This window comes from Leuresthes tenuis, unplaced genomic scaffold (genome assembly GCF_036924035.1).
Source record: "Leuresthes tenuis unplaced genomic scaffold, fLeuTen1.0.hap1 SCAF_1, whole genome shotgun sequence".
Taxonomy (NCBI): Eukaryota; Metazoa; Chordata; class Actinopteri; order Atheriniformes; family Atherinopsidae; genus Leuresthes; species Leuresthes tenuis.
In genome coordinates this window covers 41,524,771-41,542,614 of record NW_027325355.1, presented here as the reverse complement: position 1 = coordinate 41,542,614, position 17,844 = coordinate 41,524,771, and the positions used below count along the sequence as shown (strand labels likewise).

General features: G+C 46.4%; 2 non-coding genes and 42 pseudogenes across 2 annotated transcripts; all 44 read left to right on the top strand.

Annotated features, from left to right (window-relative positions):
* The first annotated feature begins 90 nt into the window (after positions 1-90).
* Positions 91-209, top strand: LOC140304749 (5S ribosomal RNA; annotated as a pseudogene).
* Positions 210-478: 269 nt separating this feature from the next.
* On the top strand, positions 479-597 carry LOC140303453 (5S ribosomal RNA; annotated as a pseudogene).
* Positions 598-869: 272 nt separating this feature from the next.
* On the top strand, positions 870-988 carry LOC140272369 (5S ribosomal RNA; annotated as a pseudogene).
* Positions 989-1,645: 657 nt separating this feature from the next.
* LOC140297186 (5S ribosomal RNA) lies at positions 1,646-1,754 on the top strand (annotated as a pseudogene).
* A 272-nt stretch (positions 1,755-2,026) lies between these two features.
* LOC140282502 (5S ribosomal RNA) lies at positions 2,027-2,145 on the top strand (annotated as a pseudogene).
* A 269-nt stretch (positions 2,146-2,414) lies between these two features.
* LOC140307531 (5S ribosomal RNA) lies at positions 2,415-2,533 on the top strand (annotated as a pseudogene).
* A 269-nt stretch (positions 2,534-2,802) lies between these two features.
* On the top strand, positions 2,803-2,921 carry LOC140272052 (5S ribosomal RNA; annotated as a pseudogene).
* A 269-nt stretch (positions 2,922-3,190) lies between these two features.
* Positions 3,191-3,309, top strand: LOC140317237 (5S ribosomal RNA; annotated as a pseudogene).
* Positions 3,310-3,578: 269 nt separating this feature from the next.
* LOC140273767 (5S ribosomal RNA) lies at positions 3,579-3,697 on the top strand (annotated as a pseudogene).
* A 269-nt stretch (positions 3,698-3,966) lies between these two features.
* Positions 3,967-4,085, top strand: LOC140288365 (5S ribosomal RNA; annotated as a pseudogene).
* Positions 4,086-4,354: 269 nt separating this feature from the next.
* On the top strand, positions 4,355-4,473 carry LOC140269841 (5S ribosomal RNA; annotated as a pseudogene).
* Positions 4,474-4,745: 272 nt separating this feature from the next.
* LOC140297971 (5S ribosomal RNA) lies at positions 4,746-4,864 on the top strand (annotated as a pseudogene).
* Positions 4,865-5,133: 269 nt separating this feature from the next.
* On the top strand, positions 5,134-5,252 carry LOC140294652 (5S ribosomal RNA; annotated as a pseudogene).
* A 272-nt stretch (positions 5,253-5,524) lies between these two features.
* Positions 5,525-5,643, top strand: LOC140303174 (5S ribosomal RNA; annotated as a pseudogene).
* Positions 5,644-5,912: 269 nt separating this feature from the next.
* Positions 5,913-6,031, top strand: LOC140292882 (5S ribosomal RNA; annotated as a pseudogene).
* A 656-nt stretch (positions 6,032-6,687) lies between these two features.
* LOC140297169 (5S ribosomal RNA) lies at positions 6,688-6,806 on the top strand (annotated as a pseudogene).
* Positions 6,807-7,078: 272 nt separating this feature from the next.
* On the top strand, positions 7,079-7,197 carry LOC140270501 (5S ribosomal RNA; annotated as a pseudogene).
* A 269-nt stretch (positions 7,198-7,466) lies between these two features.
* LOC140276108 (5S ribosomal RNA) lies at positions 7,467-7,585 on the top strand (annotated as a pseudogene).
* Positions 7,586-7,854: 269 nt separating this feature from the next.
* On the top strand, positions 7,855-7,973 carry LOC140314242 (5S ribosomal RNA; annotated as a pseudogene).
* A 272-nt stretch (positions 7,974-8,245) lies between these two features.
* LOC140313744 (5S ribosomal RNA) lies at positions 8,246-8,364 on the top strand (annotated as a pseudogene).
* A 269-nt stretch (positions 8,365-8,633) lies between these two features.
* Positions 8,634-8,752, top strand: LOC140281964 (5S ribosomal RNA; annotated as a pseudogene).
* Positions 8,753-9,018: 266 nt separating this feature from the next.
* On the top strand, positions 9,019-9,137 carry LOC140280100 (5S ribosomal RNA; annotated as a pseudogene).
* Positions 9,138-9,406: 269 nt separating this feature from the next.
* LOC140281958 (5S ribosomal RNA) lies at positions 9,407-9,525 on the top strand (annotated as a pseudogene).
* A 269-nt stretch (positions 9,526-9,794) lies between these two features.
* LOC140291900 (5S ribosomal RNA) lies at positions 9,795-9,913 on the top strand (annotated as a pseudogene).
* A 269-nt stretch (positions 9,914-10,182) lies between these two features.
* On the top strand, positions 10,183-10,301 carry LOC140319501 (5S ribosomal RNA; annotated as a pseudogene).
* A 269-nt stretch (positions 10,302-10,570) lies between these two features.
* On the top strand, positions 10,571-10,689 carry LOC140292804 (5S ribosomal RNA; annotated as a pseudogene).
* Positions 10,690-10,958: 269 nt separating this feature from the next.
* On the top strand, positions 10,959-11,077 carry LOC140300914 (5S ribosomal RNA; annotated as a pseudogene).
* A 269-nt stretch (positions 11,078-11,346) lies between these two features.
* LOC140312507 (5S ribosomal RNA) lies at positions 11,347-11,465 on the top strand (annotated as a pseudogene).
* Positions 11,466-11,731: 266 nt separating this feature from the next.
* Positions 11,732-11,850, top strand: LOC140273635 (5S ribosomal RNA). The gene has a single exon (XR_011908046.1). It is a non-coding gene; the product is annotated as a 5S ribosomal RNA (ribosomal RNA).
* A 266-nt stretch (positions 11,851-12,116) lies between these two features.
* Positions 12,117-12,235, top strand: LOC140294701 (5S ribosomal RNA). The gene has a single exon (XR_011912807.1). It is a non-coding gene; the product is annotated as a 5S ribosomal RNA (ribosomal RNA).
* A 269-nt stretch (positions 12,236-12,504) lies between these two features.
* On the top strand, positions 12,505-12,623 carry LOC140294864 (5S ribosomal RNA; annotated as a pseudogene).
* Positions 12,624-12,892: 269 nt separating this feature from the next.
* Positions 12,893-13,011, top strand: LOC140277956 (5S ribosomal RNA; annotated as a pseudogene).
* Positions 13,012-13,280: 269 nt separating this feature from the next.
* LOC140269162 (5S ribosomal RNA) lies at positions 13,281-13,399 on the top strand (annotated as a pseudogene).
* A 269-nt stretch (positions 13,400-13,668) lies between these two features.
* LOC140288676 (5S ribosomal RNA) lies at positions 13,669-13,787 on the top strand (annotated as a pseudogene).
* A 269-nt stretch (positions 13,788-14,056) lies between these two features.
* LOC140293251 (5S ribosomal RNA) lies at positions 14,057-14,175 on the top strand (annotated as a pseudogene).
* A 269-nt stretch (positions 14,176-14,444) lies between these two features.
* LOC140269156 (5S ribosomal RNA) lies at positions 14,445-14,563 on the top strand (annotated as a pseudogene).
* Positions 14,564-14,832: 269 nt separating this feature from the next.
* LOC140288675 (5S ribosomal RNA) lies at positions 14,833-14,951 on the top strand (annotated as a pseudogene).
* Positions 14,952-15,220: 269 nt separating this feature from the next.
* Positions 15,221-15,339, top strand: LOC140293296 (5S ribosomal RNA; annotated as a pseudogene).
* A 272-nt stretch (positions 15,340-15,611) lies between these two features.
* On the top strand, positions 15,612-15,730 carry LOC140286431 (5S ribosomal RNA; annotated as a pseudogene).
* Positions 15,731-15,999: 269 nt separating this feature from the next.
* Positions 16,000-16,118, top strand: LOC140291376 (5S ribosomal RNA; annotated as a pseudogene).
* A 269-nt stretch (positions 16,119-16,387) lies between these two features.
* On the top strand, positions 16,388-16,506 carry LOC140281951 (5S ribosomal RNA; annotated as a pseudogene).
* Positions 16,507-16,775: 269 nt separating this feature from the next.
* LOC140291898 (5S ribosomal RNA) lies at positions 16,776-16,894 on the top strand (annotated as a pseudogene).
* Positions 16,895-17,163: 269 nt separating this feature from the next.
* On the top strand, positions 17,164-17,282 carry LOC140292803 (5S ribosomal RNA; annotated as a pseudogene).
* A 269-nt stretch (positions 17,283-17,551) lies between these two features.
* Positions 17,552-17,670, top strand: LOC140291375 (5S ribosomal RNA; annotated as a pseudogene).
* Positions 17,671-17,844: the final 174 nt, after the last annotated feature.

The following is a 17,844-nucleotide window of genomic DNA, read 5'->3' as shown; positions in this document are numbered from 1 at the left end:
TTATCAGCCTTTCTCGGCAATTATCTGGTTATATAGAGGAAACGTATGATTCCAGTACCTATACAATTTACATTTGTCACAGACATTGTTGCTTACGGCCACACCACCCTGAATATGCCCGACCTCGTCTGATCTCGGAAGCCAAGCAGGGTTGTGCCTGGTTAGTACTTGGATGGGAGACCGCTTGGGATTATCAGGTGCTGTAAGCTTTTTCTCTTCTCTCAACCACCTGCATGTCTTTTGTTGCAACGTCTGATCACCCTGTGACACATGAGGAAGTTGGTCATCTTCAGCTGCTGCTGCTTTGTTAGCAGACACGAAGTGATCTGAGAGTCTCAGTTTCAGTTGCAGAGAATGATCACATCAGAGAAGATGATTTACCCGCTACACATCAGCCTTTCTCGACAATTATCTGGTTGCATAGAGGAACCGTATGATTCCAGTACCTATATAATGCACATTTGTCAGAGACATTGCTGCTTACGGCCACACCACCCGGAACATGCCTGACCTCGTCTGATCTTGGAAGCCAAGCAGGGTTGGGCCTGGTTAGTACTTGCATGGGAGACCACTTGGGAATACCAGGTGCTGTAAGCTTCTTCTCTACTCTCTACCACCTTCATGTCTTTTGTGGCAACGTCTGATCCTCCTGTGACACATGAGGAAGTTGGTCATCTTCAGCTGCTGCTGCGTCTTTGTTGGCAGACACGAAGTGATCTGAGAGTGTCAATTTCAGCTGCAGAGAATAATCACATCAGGGAAGAAGATGTGCCCACTACAAGTCAGCCTTTCTCGGCAATTATCTGGTTACATAGAGGAAGTGTATGATTCCAGTACCTATATAATGCACATTTGTCACAGATATTGTTGCTTACGGCCACACCACCCTGAATAAGCCCGACCTTGTCTGATCTTGGAAGTCAAGCAGGTTTGGGCCTGGTTAGTACTTGGATGGGAGACTGCTTGGGAATACCAGGTGCTGTAAGCTTTTTCTCTTCTCTCTACCACCTGCATGTCTTTTGTTGCAACGTCTGATCACCCTGTGACACATGAGGAAGTTGGTCATCTTCAGCTGCTGCTGCTTTGTTGGCAGACACAAAGTGATCTGAGAGTCTCATTTTCAGCTGGAGAGAATTATCACGTCAGGGAAGAAGATGTGCCCACTACATATCAGCCTTTCTCGGCAATTATCTGGTTACATAGAGGAAGTGTATGATTCCATTGCCTATATAATGCACATTTGTCACAGAGATTGTTACTTACGGACAAACCACCCTGAATATGTCTGACCTTGTCTGATCTCGGAAGCCAAGGAGGGCTGGTTCTGGTTAGTACTTTGATGGGACACCGCTTGGGAATACCAGGTGCTGTAAGCTTTTTCTCTTCTCTCTACCACCTACATGTCTTTTGTTGCAATGTCTGATCGCCCTGTGACACATGAGGAAGTTGGTCATCTTCAGCTGCTGCTGCTTTGTTAGCAGACACGAAGTGATCTGAGAGTCTCAGTTTCAGCTGCAGAGAATAATCACATCAAGGAAGAAGATGTGCCCACAACAAGTTAGCCTTTCTCTGCAATTATCTGGTTACATAGAGGAACTGTATTATTCCAGTACCTATATAATGCACATTTGTCACAGATATTGTTGCTTACGGCCACACCACCCTGAATAAGCCTGATCTTGGAAGTCAAGCAGGTTTGGGCCTGGTTAGTACTTGGATGGGAGACTGCTTGGGAATACCAGGTTCTGTAAGCTTTTTCTCTTCTCTCTACCACCTGCATGTCTTTTGTTGCAACGTCTGATCACCCTATGACACATGAGGAAGTTGGTAATCTTCAGCAGCTGCTGCTGCTTTGTTGGCTGACACGAAGTGATCTGAGAGTCTCATTTTCAGCTGGAGAGAATAATCACGTCAGGGAAGAAGATGTGCCCACTATTTATCAGCCTTTCTCGGCAATTATCTGGTTATATAGAGGAAACGTATGATTCCAGTACCTATACAATTTACATTTGTCACAGACATTGTTGCTTACGGCCACACCACCCTGAATATGCCCGACCTCGTCTGATCTCAGAAGCCAAGCAGGGTTGTGCCTGGTTAGTACTTGGATGGGAGACCGCTTGGGATTATCAGGTGCTGTAAGCTTTTTCTCTTCTCTCAACCACCTGCATGTCTTTTGTTGCAACGTCTGATCACCCTGTGACACATGAGGAAGTTGGTCATCTTCATTTTCTGCTGCTTTGTTGGCAGACACGAAGTGATCTTAGAGTCTCATTTTCAGCTGGAGAAAATTATCACGTCAGGGAACAAGATGTGCCCACTACATATCAGCCTTTCTTGGCAATTATATGGTTGCATAGAGGAACCGTATGATTCCAGTACCTATATAATGCACATTTGTCACAGACATTGTTACTTACGGCCACACCACCCTGAATATGCCCGACCTCGACTGATCTCGGAACCCAAGCAGGGTTGGGCCTGGTTAGTACTTGAATGGGAGACCCCTTGGGAATGCCAGGTGCTGTAAGCTTTTTCTCTTCTCTCTACCACCTGCATGTATTTTGTTGCAAGGTCTGATCGCCCTGTGACACATGAGGAAGTTGGTCATCTTCAGCTGCTGCTGCTTTGTTGGCAGACACGAAGTGATCTGAGAGTCTCATTTTCAGCTGGAGAGAATAATCACGTCAGGGAAGAAGATGTGTCCACTATTTATCAGCCTTTCTCTGCAATTATCTGGTTATATAGAGGAAACGTATGATTCCAGTACCTATACAATTTACATTTGTCAGAGACATTGTTGCTTACGGCCACACCACCCTGAATATGCCCGACCTCGTCTGATCTCGAAAGCCAAGCAGGGTTGTGCCTGGTTAGTACTTGGATGGGAGACCGCTTGGGATTATCAGGTGCTGTAAGCTTTTTCTCTTCTCTCAACCACCTGCATGTCTTTTGTTGCAACGTCTGATCACCCTGTGACACATGAGGAAGTTGGTCATCTTCATTTTCTGCTGCTTTGTTGGCAGACACGAAGTGATCTTAAAGTCTCATTTTCAGCTGGAGATAATTATCACGTCAGGGAACAAGATGTGCCCACTACATATCAGCCTTTCTTGGCAATTATATGGTTGCATAGAGGAACCGTATGATTCCAGTACCTATATAATGCACATTTGTCACAAACATTGTTACTTACGGCCACACCACCCGGAATATGCCCAACCTCGTCTGATCTTGGAAGCCAAGCAGGGTTGGGCCTGGTTAGTACTTCGATGGGAGACCGCTTATGAATACCAGGTGCTGTAAGCTTTTTCTCTTCTCTCAACCACCTGCATGTCTTTTGTTGCAACGTCTGATCACCCTGTGACACATGAGGAAGTTGGTCATCTTCAGCTGCTGCTGCTTTGTTGGCAGACACGAAGTGATCTTAGAGTCTCATTTTCAGCTGGAGAAAATTATCACGTCAGGGAACAAGATGTGCCCACTATATATCAGCCTTTTTCGGCAATTATCTTGTTACATAGAGGAACCATATGATTCCATTGCCTATATAATGCACATTTGTCACAGAGATAGTTGCTTACGGCCAAACCACCCTGAATATGTCTGACCTCGTTTGATCTCAGAAGCCAAGGAGGGTTGGGCCTGGTTAGTACTTTGATGAGAGACCGCTTGGGAATACCAGGTGCTGTAAGCTTTTTCTCTTCTCTCTACCACCTGCATGTCTTTTGTTGCAACGTCTGATCGCCCTGTGACACATGAGGAAGTTGGTCATCTTCAGCTGCTGCTGCTTTGTTGGCAGACATGAAGTGATCTGAGAGTCTCAATTTCAGCTGCAGAGAATAATCACATCAGGGAAGAAGATGTGCCCACTACAAGTCAGCCTTTCTCGGCAATTATCTGGTTACATAGAGGAACTGTATGATTCCAGTACCTATATAATGCACATTTGTCACAGATATTGTTGCTTACGGCCACACCACCCTGAACATGCCCGAGCTCGTCTGATCTTGGAAGCCAAGCAGGGTTGGGCCTTGTTAGTACTTGAATGGGAGACAGCTTGGGAATACCAGGTGCTGTAAGCTTTTTCTCTTCTCTCAACCACCTGCATGTCTTTTGTTGCAACGTCTGACCACCCTGTGACACATGAGGAAGTTGGTCATCTTCAGCTGCTGCTGCTTTGTTGGCAGACATGAAGTGATCTGAGAGTCTCAGTTTCAGTTGCAGAGAATAATCACATCAGAGAAGATGATTTACCCGCTACACATCAGCCTTTCTCGGCAATTATCTGGTTGCATAGAGGAACCGTATGATTCCAGTACCTATATAATGCACATTTGTCAGAGACATTGCTGCTTACGGCCACACCACCCGGAACATGCCTGACCTCGTCTGATCATGGAAGCCAAGCAGGGTTGGGCCTGGTTAGTACTTGGATGGGAGACCACTTGGGAATACCAGGTGCTGTAAGCTTCTTCTCTACTCTCTACCACCTTCATATCTTATGTGGCAACGTCTGATCCTCCTGTGACACATGAGGAAGTTGGTCATCTTCAGCTGCTGCTGCTTCTTTGTTGGCAGACACGAAGTGATCTGAGAGTCTCAGTTTCAGCTGCAGAGAATAATCACATCAGGGAAGAAGATGTGCCCACTACAAGTCAGCCTTTCTCGGCAATTATCTGGTTACATAGAGGAAATGTATGATTCCAGTACCTATATAATGCACATTTGTCACAGATATTGTTGCTTACGGCCACACCACCCTGAATAAGCCCGACCTCGTCTGATCTTGGAAGTCAAGCAGGTTTGGGCCTGGTTAGTACTTGGATGGGAGACTGCTTGGGAATACCAGGTGCTGTAAGCTTTTTCTCTTCTCTCTACCACCTGCATGTCTTTTGTTGCAACGTCTGATCACCCTGTGACACATGAGGAAGTTGGTCATCTTCAGCTGCTGCTGCTTTGTTGGCAGACACAAAGTGATCTGAGAGTCTCATTTTCAGCTGCAGAGAATAATCACGTCAGGGAAGAAGATGTGCCCAGTACACATCAGCCTTTCTCGGAAATTAACTGGTTGCATAGAGGAACCGTATGATTCCAGTACCTATATAATGCACATTTGTCAGAGACATTGTTGCTTACGGCCACACCACCCTGAACATGCCCGACCTTGTCTGATCTCGGAAGCCAAGGAGGGTTGGTTCTGGTTAGTACTTGGATGGAAGACCTCTTGGGAATACCAGGTGCTTTAAGCTTTTTCTCTTCTCTCTACCACCTGCATGTCTTTTGTTGCAACGTCTGATCACCCTGTGACACATGAGGAAGTTGGTCATCTTCAGCAGCTGCTGCTGCTTTGTTGGCAGACACAAAGTGATCTGAGAGTCTCAGTTTCAGCTGCAGAGAATAATCATATCAGGGAAGAAGATGTGCCCATAACAAGTGAGCCTTTCTCGGAAATTATCTGGTTACATAGAGGAAGTGTATGATTCCTGTACTAATATAATGCACTTTTGTCAGACACATTGTTGCTTACGGCCACACCACCCTGAACATGCCCGACCTCGTCTGATCTCGGAAGCCAAGGAGGGTTGGGCCTGGTTAGTACTTTAATGGGAGACTGCTTGGGAATACCAGGTGCTGTAAGCGTTTTCTCTTCTCTCTACAACCTGCATGTCTTTTGTTGCAACGTCTGATCACCCTGTGACACATGAGGAAGTTGGTCATCTTCAGCTGCTGCTGCTTTGTTGGAAGACACGAAGTGATCTGAGAGTCTCAGTTTCAGCTGAAGAGAATAATCACGTCAGGGAAGAAGATGTGCCCACTAGACATCAGCCTTTCTCAGCAATTATCTGGTTACATAGAGGAACCGTATGATTCCTGTACTAATATAATGCACTTTTGTCAGACACATTGTTGCTTACGGCCACACCACCCTGAACATACCCGCCCTCGTCTGATCTCGGAAGCCAAGCAGCGTTGAGCCTGCTTAGTACTTGGATGGGAGACTGCTTGGGAATACCAGGTGCTGTAAGCGTTTTCTCTTCTCTCTACAACCTGCATGTCTTTTGTTGCAACATCTGATCACCCTGTGACACATGAGGAAGTTGGTCATCTTCAGCTGCTCCTGCTTTGTTGGCTGACACAAAGTGATCTGAGAGTCTCAGTTTCAGTTGCAGAGAATGATCACATCAGAGAAGATGATTTGCCCGCTACACATCAGCCTTTCTCGGCAATTATCTGGTTGCATAGAGGAACCGTATGATTCCAGTACCTATATAATGCACATTTGTCAGAGACATTGTTGCTTACGGCCACACCACCCTGAATAAGCCAGACCTCGTCTGATCTCGGACACCAAGAAGGTTGTACCTGGTTAGTACTTGGATGGGAGACAGCTTGGGAATACCAGGTGCTGTAAGCTTTTTCTCTTCTCTCTACCACCTGCATGTCTTTTGTTGCAACGTCTGATCACCCTGTGACACGTGAAGAAGTTGGTCATCTTCAGCTGCTGCTGCTTTGTTGATAGACACAAGGTGATCTGAGAGTCTCAGTTTCAGCTGAAGAGAATAATCACATCAAGGAGGAAGATGAACCCACTACAAGTCTGCCTTTTTCGGCAATTATCTGGTTACACAGAGGAAGTGTATGATTCCAGTACCTATATAATGCACATTTGTCACCGATATAGTTGCTTACGGCCACACCACCCTGAATAAGCCCGACCTCGTCTGATCTCAGAAGCCAAGCAGGGTTGCGCCTGGTTAGTGCTTGAATAGTAGACCGCTTGGGAATACCAGGTGCCTTAAGCTTTTTATCTTCTCTCTACCACCTGCATGTCTTTTGTTGCAACGTCTTATCATCCTGTGACACATGAGGAAGTTGGTCATCTTCAGCAGCTGCTGCTTCTTTGTTGGCAGACACGAAGTGATCTGAGAGTCTCAGTTTCAGCTGCAGAGAATAATCACATCAGGGAAGAAGATGTGCCCACTACAAGTCAGCCTTTCTCTGCAATTATCTGGTTACATAGAAGAAGTGTATGATTCCAGTACCTATATAATGCACATTTGTCACAGCTATTGTTGCTTACGGCCGCACCACCCTGAATATGCCCGACCTCGTCTGATCTCGGAAGCCAAGGAGGGTTGGGCGTGGTTAGTACTTGGATGGAAGACCTCTTGGGAATACCAGGTGCTGTAAGCTTTTTCTCTTCTCTCTACCACCTGCATGTCTTTTGTTGCAACGTCTGATCACCCTGTGACACATGAGGAAGTTGGTCATCTTCAGCTGCTGCTGCTTTGTTGGCTGACACGAAGTGATCTGAGAGTCTCAGTTTCAGTTGCAGAGAATGATCACATCAGAGAAGATGATATGCCCGCTACACATCAGCCTTTCTCTGCAATTATCTGGGTGCATAGAGGAACCGTATGATTCCAGTACCTATATAATGCACATTTGTCAGAGACATTGTTGCTTACGGCCACACAACCCTGAACATGCCCGACCTCGTCTGATCTCGGAAGCCAAGCAGGGTTGGGCCTGGTTTGTACTTGGATGGAAGACCTCTTCGGAATACCAGGTGTTGTAAGCTTTTTCTCTTCTCTCTACCACCTGCATGTCTTTTGTTGCAATGTCTGATCACCCTGTGACACATGAGGAAGGTGGTCATCTTCAGCTTCTGCTGCTTTGTTGGCAGACACAAAGTGATCTGAGAGTCTCAGTTTCAGCTCGAGAGAATAATCACGTCAGGGAAGAAGATGTGCCCACTACTTATCAGCCTTTCTCGGCAATTATCTGGTTGCATAGAGGAACCGTATGATTCCAGTACCTATATAATGCACATTTGTCAGAGACATTGTTGCTTACGGCCACACCACCCTGAACATGCCTGACCTCGTCTGATCTCGGAAGCCAAGCAGGGTTGAGCCTGCTTAGTACTTGGATGGGAGACTACTTGGGAATACCAGGTGCTGTAAGCTTCTTCTCTTCTCTCTACCACCTGCATGTCTTTTGTTGCAACGTCTGATCATCCTGTGACACATGAGGAAGTTGGTCATCTTCAGCAGCTGCTGCTTCTTTGTTGTTAGACACGAAGTGATCTGAGAGTCTCAGTTTCAGCTGCAGAGAATAATCACATCAGGGAAGAAGATGTGCCCACTACAAGTCAGCCTTTCTCTGCAATTATCTGGTTACATAGAAGAAGTGTATGATTCCAGTACCTATATCATGCACATTTGTCACAGCTATTGTTGCTTACGGCCGCACCACCCTGAACATGCCCGACCTCGTCTGATCTTGGAAGCCAAGGAGGGTTGGGCCTGGTTAGTACTTGGATGGAAGACCTCTTGGGAATACCAGGTGCTGTAAGCTTTTTCTCTTCTCTCTACCACCTGCATGTCTTTTGTTGCAATGTCTGATCGCCCTGTGACACATGAGGAAGTTGGTCATCTTCAGCTGCTGCTGCTTTGTTGGCAGACACGAAGTGATCTGAGAGTCTCAGTTTCAGTTGCAGAGAATGATCACATCAGAGAAGATGATTTACCCGCTACACATCAGCCTTTCTCGGCAATTATCTGGTTACATAGAGGAACCGTATGATTCCAGTACCTATATAATGCACATTTGTCAGAGACATTGCTGCTTACGGCCACACCACCCGGAACATGCCTGACCTCGCCTGATCTCGGAAGCCAAGCAGGGTTGGGCCTGGTTAGTACTTGAATGGGAGACCACTTGGGAATACCAGGTGCTGTAAATTTTTTCTCTTCTCTCTACCACCTGCATGTCTTTTGTTGCAATGTCTGATCGCCCTGTGACACATGAGGAAGTTGGTCATCTTCAGCTGCTGCTGCTTTGTTGGCAGACACGAAGTGATCTGAGAGTCTCAGTTTCAGCTGGAGAGAATAATCACGTCAGGGAAGATGTTTCCACTACTTATCAGCCTTTCTTGGCAATTATCTGGTTGCATAGAGGAACCGTATGATTCCAGTACCTATATAATGCACATTTGTCAAAGACTTTGTTGCTTACGGCCACACCACCCTGAACATATCCGACCTTGTCCGATCTCGGAAGCCAAGCACGGTTGGGCCTGGTTAGTACTTGGATGGGAGACCACTTGGGAATACCAGGGGCTGTAAATTTTTTCTCTTCTCTCTACCACCTGCATGTCTTTTGTTGCAACGTCTGATCACCCTGTGACACATGAGGAAGTTGGTCATCTTCAGCTGCTGCTGCTTTGTTGGCAGACATGAAGTGATCTGAGAGTCTCAGTTTCAGTTGCAGAGAATGATCACATCAGAGAAGATGATTTACCCGCTACACATCAGCCTTTCTCGGCAATTATCTGGTTACATAGAGGAACCGTATGATTCCAGTACCTATATAATGCACATTTGTCAGAGACATTGCTGCTTACGGCCACACCACCCGGAACATGCCTGACCTCGCCTGATCTCGGAAGCCAAGCAGGGTTGGGCCTGGTTAGTACTTGAATGGGAGACCACTTGGGAATACCAGGTGCTGTAAATTTTTTCTCTTCTCTCTACCACCTGCATGTCTTTTGTTGCAATGTCTGATCGCCCTGTGACACATGAGGAAGTTGGTCATCTTCAGCTGCTGCTGCTTTGTTGGCAGACACGAAGTGATCTTAGAGTCTCATTTTCAGCTGGAGAAAATTATCACGTCAGGGAACAAGATGTGCCCACTACATATCAGCCTTTCTCGGCAATTATCTTGTTACATAGAGGAACCATATGATTCCATTGCCTATATAATGCACATTTGTCACAGAGATTGTTGCTTACGGCCAAACCACCCTGAATATGTCTGACCTCGTCTGCTCACAGAAGCCAAGGAGGGTTGGGCCTGGTTAGTACTTGGATGAGAGACCGCTTGGGAATACCAGGTGCTGTAAGCTTTTTCTCTTCTCTCTACCACCTGCATGTCTTTTGTTGCAACGTCTGATCACCCTGTGACACATGAGGAAGTTGGTCATCTTCAGCTGCTGCTGCTTTGTTGGCAGACACAAAGTGATCTGAGAGTCTCAGTTTCAGCTGCAGAGAATTATCACATCAGGGAAGAAGATGTGCCCACTACAAGTCAGCCTTTCTCTGCAATTATCTGGTTACATAGAGGAACTGTATGATTCCAGTACCTATATAATGCACATTTGTCACAGTTATGGTTACTTACGGCCACACCACCCTGAATATGCCCGACCTCATCTGATCTCGGAAGCCAAGCAGGTTTGGACCTGGTTAGTACTTGGATGGTAGACTGTCTGGGAATACCAGGTGCTGTAAGCTTTTTCTCTTCTCTCTACCACCTGCATGTCTTTTGTTGAAACGTCTGATCACCCTGTGACACATGAGGAAGTTGGTCATCTTCAGCTGCTGCTGCTTTGTTGGCAGACACAAAGTGATCTGAGAGTCTCAGTTTCAGCTGCAGAGAATAATCACATCAGGGAAGAAGATGTGCCCACTACAAGTTAGCCTTTCTCGGCAATTATCTGGTTACATAGAGGAAGTGTATTATTCCAGTACCTATATAATGCACATTTGTCACAGACATTGTTGCTTACGGACACACCACCCTGAACATGCCCGACCTCGTCTGATCTTGGAAGCCAAGCAGGGTTGGGCCTTGTTAGTACTTGAATGGGAGACAGCTTGGGAATACCAGGTGCTGTAAGCTTTTTCTCTTCTCTCAACCACCTGCATGTCTTTTGTTGCAACGTCTGATCACCCTGTGACACATGAGGAAGTTGGTCATCTTCAGCTGCTGCTGCTTTGTTGGCAGACATGAAGTGATCTGAGAGTCTCAGTTTCAGCTGCAGAGAATAATCACATCAGGGAAGAAGATGTGCCCACTACAAGTTAGCCTTTCTTGGCAATTATCTGGTTGCATAGAGGAACCGTATGATTCCAGTACCTATATAATGCACATTTGTCAGAGACATTGCTGCTTACGGCCACACCACCCGGAACATGCCTGACCTCGTCTGATCTCGGAAGCCAAGCAGGGTTGGGCCTGGTTAGTACTTGGATGGGAGACCACTTGGGAATACCAGGTGCTGTAAATTTTTTCTCTTCTCTCTACCACCTGCTTGTCTTTTGTTGCAACGTCTGATCACCCTGTGACACATGAGGAAGTTGGTCATCTTCAGCTGCTGCTGCTTTGTTGGCAGACATGAAGTGATCTGAGAGTCTCAGTTTCAGCTGCAGAGAATAATCACATCAGGGAAGAAGATGTGCCCACTACAAGTTAGCCTTTCTTGGCAATTATCTGGTTGCATAGAGGAACCGTATGATTCCAGTACCTATATAATGCACATTTGTCACAGACATTGTTACTTACGGCCACACCACCCTGAATATGCCCGACCTCGTCTGATCTCAGAACCCAAGCAGGGTTGGGCCTGGTTAGTACTTGGATGGGAGACCACTTTGGAATACCAGGTGCTGTAAATTTTTTCTCTTCTCTCTACCACCTGCATGTCTTTTGTTGCAATGTCTGATCGCCCTGTGACACATGAGGAAGTTGGTCATCTTCAGCTGCTGCTGCTTTGTTGGCAGACACGAAGTGATATGAGAGTCTCAGTTTCAGCTGGAGAGAATAATCACGTCAGGGAAGATGTTTCCACTACTTATCAGCCTTTCTTGGCAATTATCTGGTTGCATAGAGGAACCGTATGATTCCAGTACCTATACAGTTTATATTTGTCACAGACATTGTTGCTTACGGCCACACCACCCTGAATATGCCCGACCTCGTCTGATCTTGGAAGCCAAGCAGGGTTGGGCCTGGTTAGTACTTGGATGGGAGACCGCTTGGGAATACCAGGTGCTGTAAGCTTTTTCTCTTCTCTCTACCACCTGCATGTCTTTTGTTGCAATGTCTGATCACCCTGTGACACATGAGGAAGTTGGTCATCTTCAGCTGCTGCTGCTTTGTTGGCAGACACGAAGTGATATGAGAGTCTCAGTTTCAGCTGGAGAGAATAATCACGTCAGGGAAGATGTTTCCACTACTTATCAGCCTTTCTTGGCAATTATCTGGTTGCATAGAGGAACCGTATGATTCCAGTACCTATACAGTTTATATTTGTCACAGACATTGTTGCTTACGGCCACACCACCCTGAATATGCCCGACCTCGTCTGATCTCGGAAGCCAAGCAGGGTTGGGCCTGGTTAGTACTTGGATGGGAGACCGCTTGGGAATACCAGGTGCTGTAAGCTTTTTCTCTTCTCTCAACCACCTGCATGTCTTTTGTTGCAACGTCTGATCACCCTGTGACACATGAGGAAGTTGGTCATCTTCAGCTGCTGCTGCTTTGTTGGCAGACACGAAGTGATCTGAGAGTCTCAGTTTCAGCTGAAGAGAATAATCACATCAGGGAAGAAGATGTGCCCACTACAAGTTAGCCTTTCTTGGCAATTATCTGGTTGCATAGAGGAACCGTATGATTCCAGTACCTATATAATGCACATTTGTCACAGACATTGTTACTTTCGGCCACACCACCCTGAATATGCCCGACCTAGTATGATCTCAGAACCCAAGCAGGGTTGGGCCTGGTTAGTACTTGAATGGGAGACCGCTTGGGAATATCAGGTGCTGTAAATTTTTTCTCTTCTCTCAACCACCTGCATGTCTTTTGTTGCAATGTCTGATCACCCTGTGACACATGAGGAAGTTGGTCATCTTCAGCTGCTGCTGCTTTGTTGGCAGACACAAAGTGATCTGAGAGTCTCAGTTTCAGCTGCAGAGAATAATCACATCAGGGAAGAATATATGCCCACTACACATCAGCCTTTCTCGGCAATTATCTGGTTACATAGAGGAACTGTATGATTCCAGTACCTATATAATGCACATTTGTCAAAGACTTTGTTGTTTACGGCCACACCACCCTGAACATATCCGACCTTGTCCGATCTCGGAAGCCAAGCACGGTTGGGCCTGGTTAGTACTTGGATGGGAGACTGCTTTGGAATACCAGGTGCTGTAAGCTTTTTCTCTTCTCTCGACCACCTGCATGTCTTTTGTTGTAACATCTGATCACCCTGTGACACATGAGGAAGTTGGTCATCTTCAGCTGCTGCTGCTTTGTTGGCAGACACGAAGTGATCTGAGAGTCTCAGTTTCAGCTGCAGAGAATTATCACATCAGGGAAGAAGATGTGCCCACTACAAGTCAGCCTTTCTCTGCAATTATCTGGTTACATAGAGGAACTGTATGATTCCAGTACCTATATAATGCACATTTGTCACAGTTATGGTTGCTTACGGCCACACCACCCTGAACATGCCCGACCTCGTCTGATCTCGGAAGCCAAGGAGGGTTGGGCCTGGTTAGTACTTGGATGGAAGACCTCTTGGGAATACCAGGTGCTTTAAGTTTTTTCTCTTCTCTCTACCACCTGCATGTCTTTTGTTGCAACGTCTGATCACCCTGTGACACATGAGGAAGGTGGTCATCTTCAGCTGCTGCTGCTTTGTTGGCAGACACGAAGTGATCTGAGAGTCTCAGTTTCAGCTGCAGAGAATGATCACATCAGGGAAGAAGATGTGCCCATAACAAGTGAGCCTTTCTCGGAAATTATCTGGTTACATAGAGGAAGTGTATGATTCCAGTACTTATATAATGCACATTTGTCACAGAAATTGTTCCTTACGGCCACACCACCCTGAATATGCCCGACCTCGTCTGATCTCGGAAGCCAAGGAGGGTTGGGCCTGGTCAGTACTTCAATGGGAGACTGCTTGGGAATACCAGGTGCTGTAAGCGTTTTCTCTTCTCTCTACAACCTGCATGTCTTTTGTTGCAATGTCTGATCACCCTGTGACACATGAGGAAGTTGGTCATCTTCAGCTGCTGCTGCTTTGTTGGCAGACACAAAGTGATCTGAGAGTCTCAGTTTCAGCTGCAGAGAATAATCACATCAGGGAAGAATATATGCCCACTACACATCAGCCTTTCTCGGCAATTATCTGGTTACATAGAGGAACTGTATGATTCCAGTACCTATATAATGCACATTTGTCAAAGACTTTGTTGTTTACGGCCACACCACCCTGAACATATCCGACCTTGTCCGATCTCGGAAGCCAAGCACGGTTGGGCCTGGTTAGTACTTGGATGGGAGACTGCTTTGGAATACCAGGTGCTCTAAGCTTTTTCTCTTCTCTCGACCACCTGCATGTCTTTTGTTGTAACATCTGATCACCCTGTGACACATGAGGAAGTTGGTCATCTTCAGCTGCTGCTGCTTTGTTGGCAGACACGAAGTGATCTGAGAGTCTCAGTTTCAGCTGCAGAGAATTATCACATCAGGGAAGAAGATGTGCCCACTACAAGTCAGCCTTTCTCTGCAATTATCTGGTTACATAGAGGAACTGTATGATTCCAGTACCTATATAATGCACATTTGTCACAGTTATGGTTGCTTACGGCCACACCACCCTGAACATGCCCGACCTCGTCTGATCTCGGAAGCCAAGGAGGGTTGGGCCTGGTTAGTACTTGGATGGAAGACCTCTTGGGAATACCAGGTGCTTTAAGTTTTTTCTCTTCTCTCTACCACCTGCATGTCTTTTGTTGCAACGTCTGATCACCCTGTGACACATGAGGAAGGTGGTCATCTTCAGCTGCTGCTGCTTTGTTGGCAGACACGAAGTGATCTGAGAGTCTCAGTTTCAGCTGCAGAGAATGATCACATCAGGGAAGAAGATGTGCCCATAACAAGTGAGCCTTTCTCGGAAATTATCTGGTTACATAGAGGAAGTGTATGATTCCAGTACTTATATAATGCACATTTGTCACAGAAATTGTTCCTTACGGCCACACCACCCTGAATATGCCCGACCTCGTCTGATCTCGGAAGCCAAGGAGGGTTGGGCCTGGTCAGTACTTCAATGGGAGACTGCTTGGGAATACCAGGTGCTGTAAGCGTTTTCTCTTCTCTCTACAACCTGCATGTCTTTTGTTGCAACGTCTGATCACCCTGTGACACATGAGGAAGTTGGTCATCTTCAGCTGCTGCTGCTTTGTTTGAAGACACGAAGTGATCTGAGAGTCTCAGTTTCAGCTGAAGAGAATAATCACGTCAGGGAAGAAGATGTGCCCACTACACATCAGCCTTTCTCAGCAATTATCTGGTTACATAGAGGAACCGTATGATTCCTGTACTTATATAATGCACATTTGTCACAGACATTGTTGCTTACGGCCACACCACCCTCAATATGCCTGACCTCGTCTGATCTCGGAAGCCAAGCAGGGTTGGGCCTGGTTAGTACTTGGGTGGGAGACCGCTTGAAAATACCATTTGCTGTAAGCTTTTTCTCTTCTCTCTACAACCTGCATGTCTTTTGTTGCAACGTCTGATCACCCTGTGACACATGAGGAAGTTGGTCATCTTCAGCTGCTGCTGCTGCTTTGTTGGCAGACATGAAGTGATCTGAGAGTCTCAGTTTCAGCTCCAGAGAATAATCACATCAAGGAGGAAGATGTGCCCACTAAGAGTCAGCCTTTCTCGGCAATTATCTGGTTACATAGAGGAAGTGTATGATCCCAGTACCTATATAATACACATTTGTACCAGATATTGTTGCTTACCGCCACACCACCCTGAATAAGCTCGACCTCGTCTGATCTCGGAAGCCAAGCAGGGTTGGGCCTGGTTAGTTCTTGAATGGGAGACCGCTTGCGAATACCAGGTGCTGTAAGCTTTTTCTCTTCTCTCTACCACCTGCATGTCTTTTGTTGCAACGTCTGATCACCCTGTGACACATGAGGAAGTTGGTCATCTTCAGCTTCTGCTGCTTTGTTGGCAGACATGAAGTGATCTGAGAGTCTCAGTTTCAGTTGCAGAGAATGATCACATCAGAGAAGATGATTTACCCGCTACACATCAGCCTTTCTCGGCAATTATCTGGTTGCATAGAGGAACCGTATGATTCCAGTACCTATATAATGCACATTTGTCAGAGACATTGCTGCTTACGGCCACACCACCCGGAACATGCCTGACCTTGTCGGATCTTGGAAGCCAAGCAGGGTTGGGCCTGGTTAGTACTTGGATGGGAGACCACTTGGGAATACCAGGTGCTGTAAATTTTTTCTCTTCTCTCTACCACCTGCATGTCTTTTGTTGCAACGTCTGATCACCCTGTGACACATGAGGAAGTTGGTCATCTTCAGCTGCTGCTGCTTTGTTGGCAGACATGAAGTGATCTGAGAGTCTCAGTTTCAGTTGCAGAGAATGATCACATCAGAGAAGATGATTTACCCGCTACACATCAGCCTTTCTCGGCAATTATCTGGTTACATAGAGGAACCGTATGATTCCAGTACCTATATAATGCACATTTGTCAGAGACATTGCTGCTTACGGCCACACCACCCGGAACATGCCTGACCTCGCCTGATCTCGGAAGCCAAGCAGGGTTGGGCCTGGTTAGTACTTGAATGGGAGACCACTTGGGAATACCAGGTGCTGTAAATTTTTTCTCTTCTCTCTACCACCTGCATGTCTTTTGTTGCAATGTCTGATCGCCCTGTGACACATGAGGAAGTTGGTCATCTTCAGCTGCTGCTGCTTTGTTGGCAGACACGAAGTGATCTTAGAGTCTCATTTTCAGCTGGAGAAAATTATCACGTCAGGGAACAAGATGTGCCCACTACATATCAGCCTTTCTCGGCAATTATCTTGTTACATAGAGGAACCATATGATTCCATTGCCTATATAATGCACATTTGTCACAGAGATTGTTGCTTACGGCCAAACCACCCTGAATATGTCTGACCTCGTCTGCTCACAGAAGCCAAGGAGGGTTGGGCCTGGTTAGTACTTGGATGAGAGACCGCTTGGGAATACCAGGTGCTGTAAGCTTTTTCTCTTCTCTCTACCACCTGCATGTCTTTTGTTGCAACGTCTGATCACCCTGTGACACATGAGGAAGTTGGTCATCTTCAGCTGCTGCTGCTTTGTTGGCAGACACAAAGTGATCTGAGAGTCTCAGTTTCAGCTGCAGAGAATTATCACATCAGGGAAGAAGATGTGCCCACTACAAGTTAGCCTTTCTCTGCAATTATCTGGTTACATAGAGGAACTGTATGATTCCAGTACCTATATAATGCACATTTGTCACAGACATTGTTGCTTACGGACACACCACCCTGAACATGCCCGACCTCGTCTGATCTTGGAAGCCAAGCAGGGTTGGGCCTTGTTAGTACTTGAATGGGAGACAGCTTGGGAATACCAGGTGCTGTAAGCTTTTTCTCTTCTCTCAACCACCTGCATGTCTTTTGTTGCAACGTCTGATCACCCTGTGACACATGAGGAAGTTGGTCATCTTCAGCTGCTGCTGCTTTGTTGGCAGACATGAAGTGATCTGAGAGTCTCAGTTTCAGTTGCAGAGAATGATCACATCAGAGAAGATGATTTACCCGCTACACATCAGCCTTTCTCGGCAATTATCTGGTTGCATAGAGGAACCGTATGATTCCAGTACCTATATAATGCACATTTGTCAGAGACATTGCTGCTTACGGCCACACCACCCGGAACATGCCTGACCTTGTCGGATCTTGGAAGCCAAGCAGGGTTGGGCCTGGTTAGTACTTGGATGGGAGACCACTTGGGAATACCAGGTGCTGTAAATTTTTTCTCTTCTCTCTACCACCTGCATGTCTTTTGTTGCAACGTCTGATCACCCTGTGACACATGAGGAAGTTGGTCATCTTCAGCTGCTGCTGCTGCTTTGTTGGCAGACATGAAGTGATCTGAGAGTCTCAGTTTCAGCTCCAGAGAATAATCACATCAAGGAGGAAGATGTG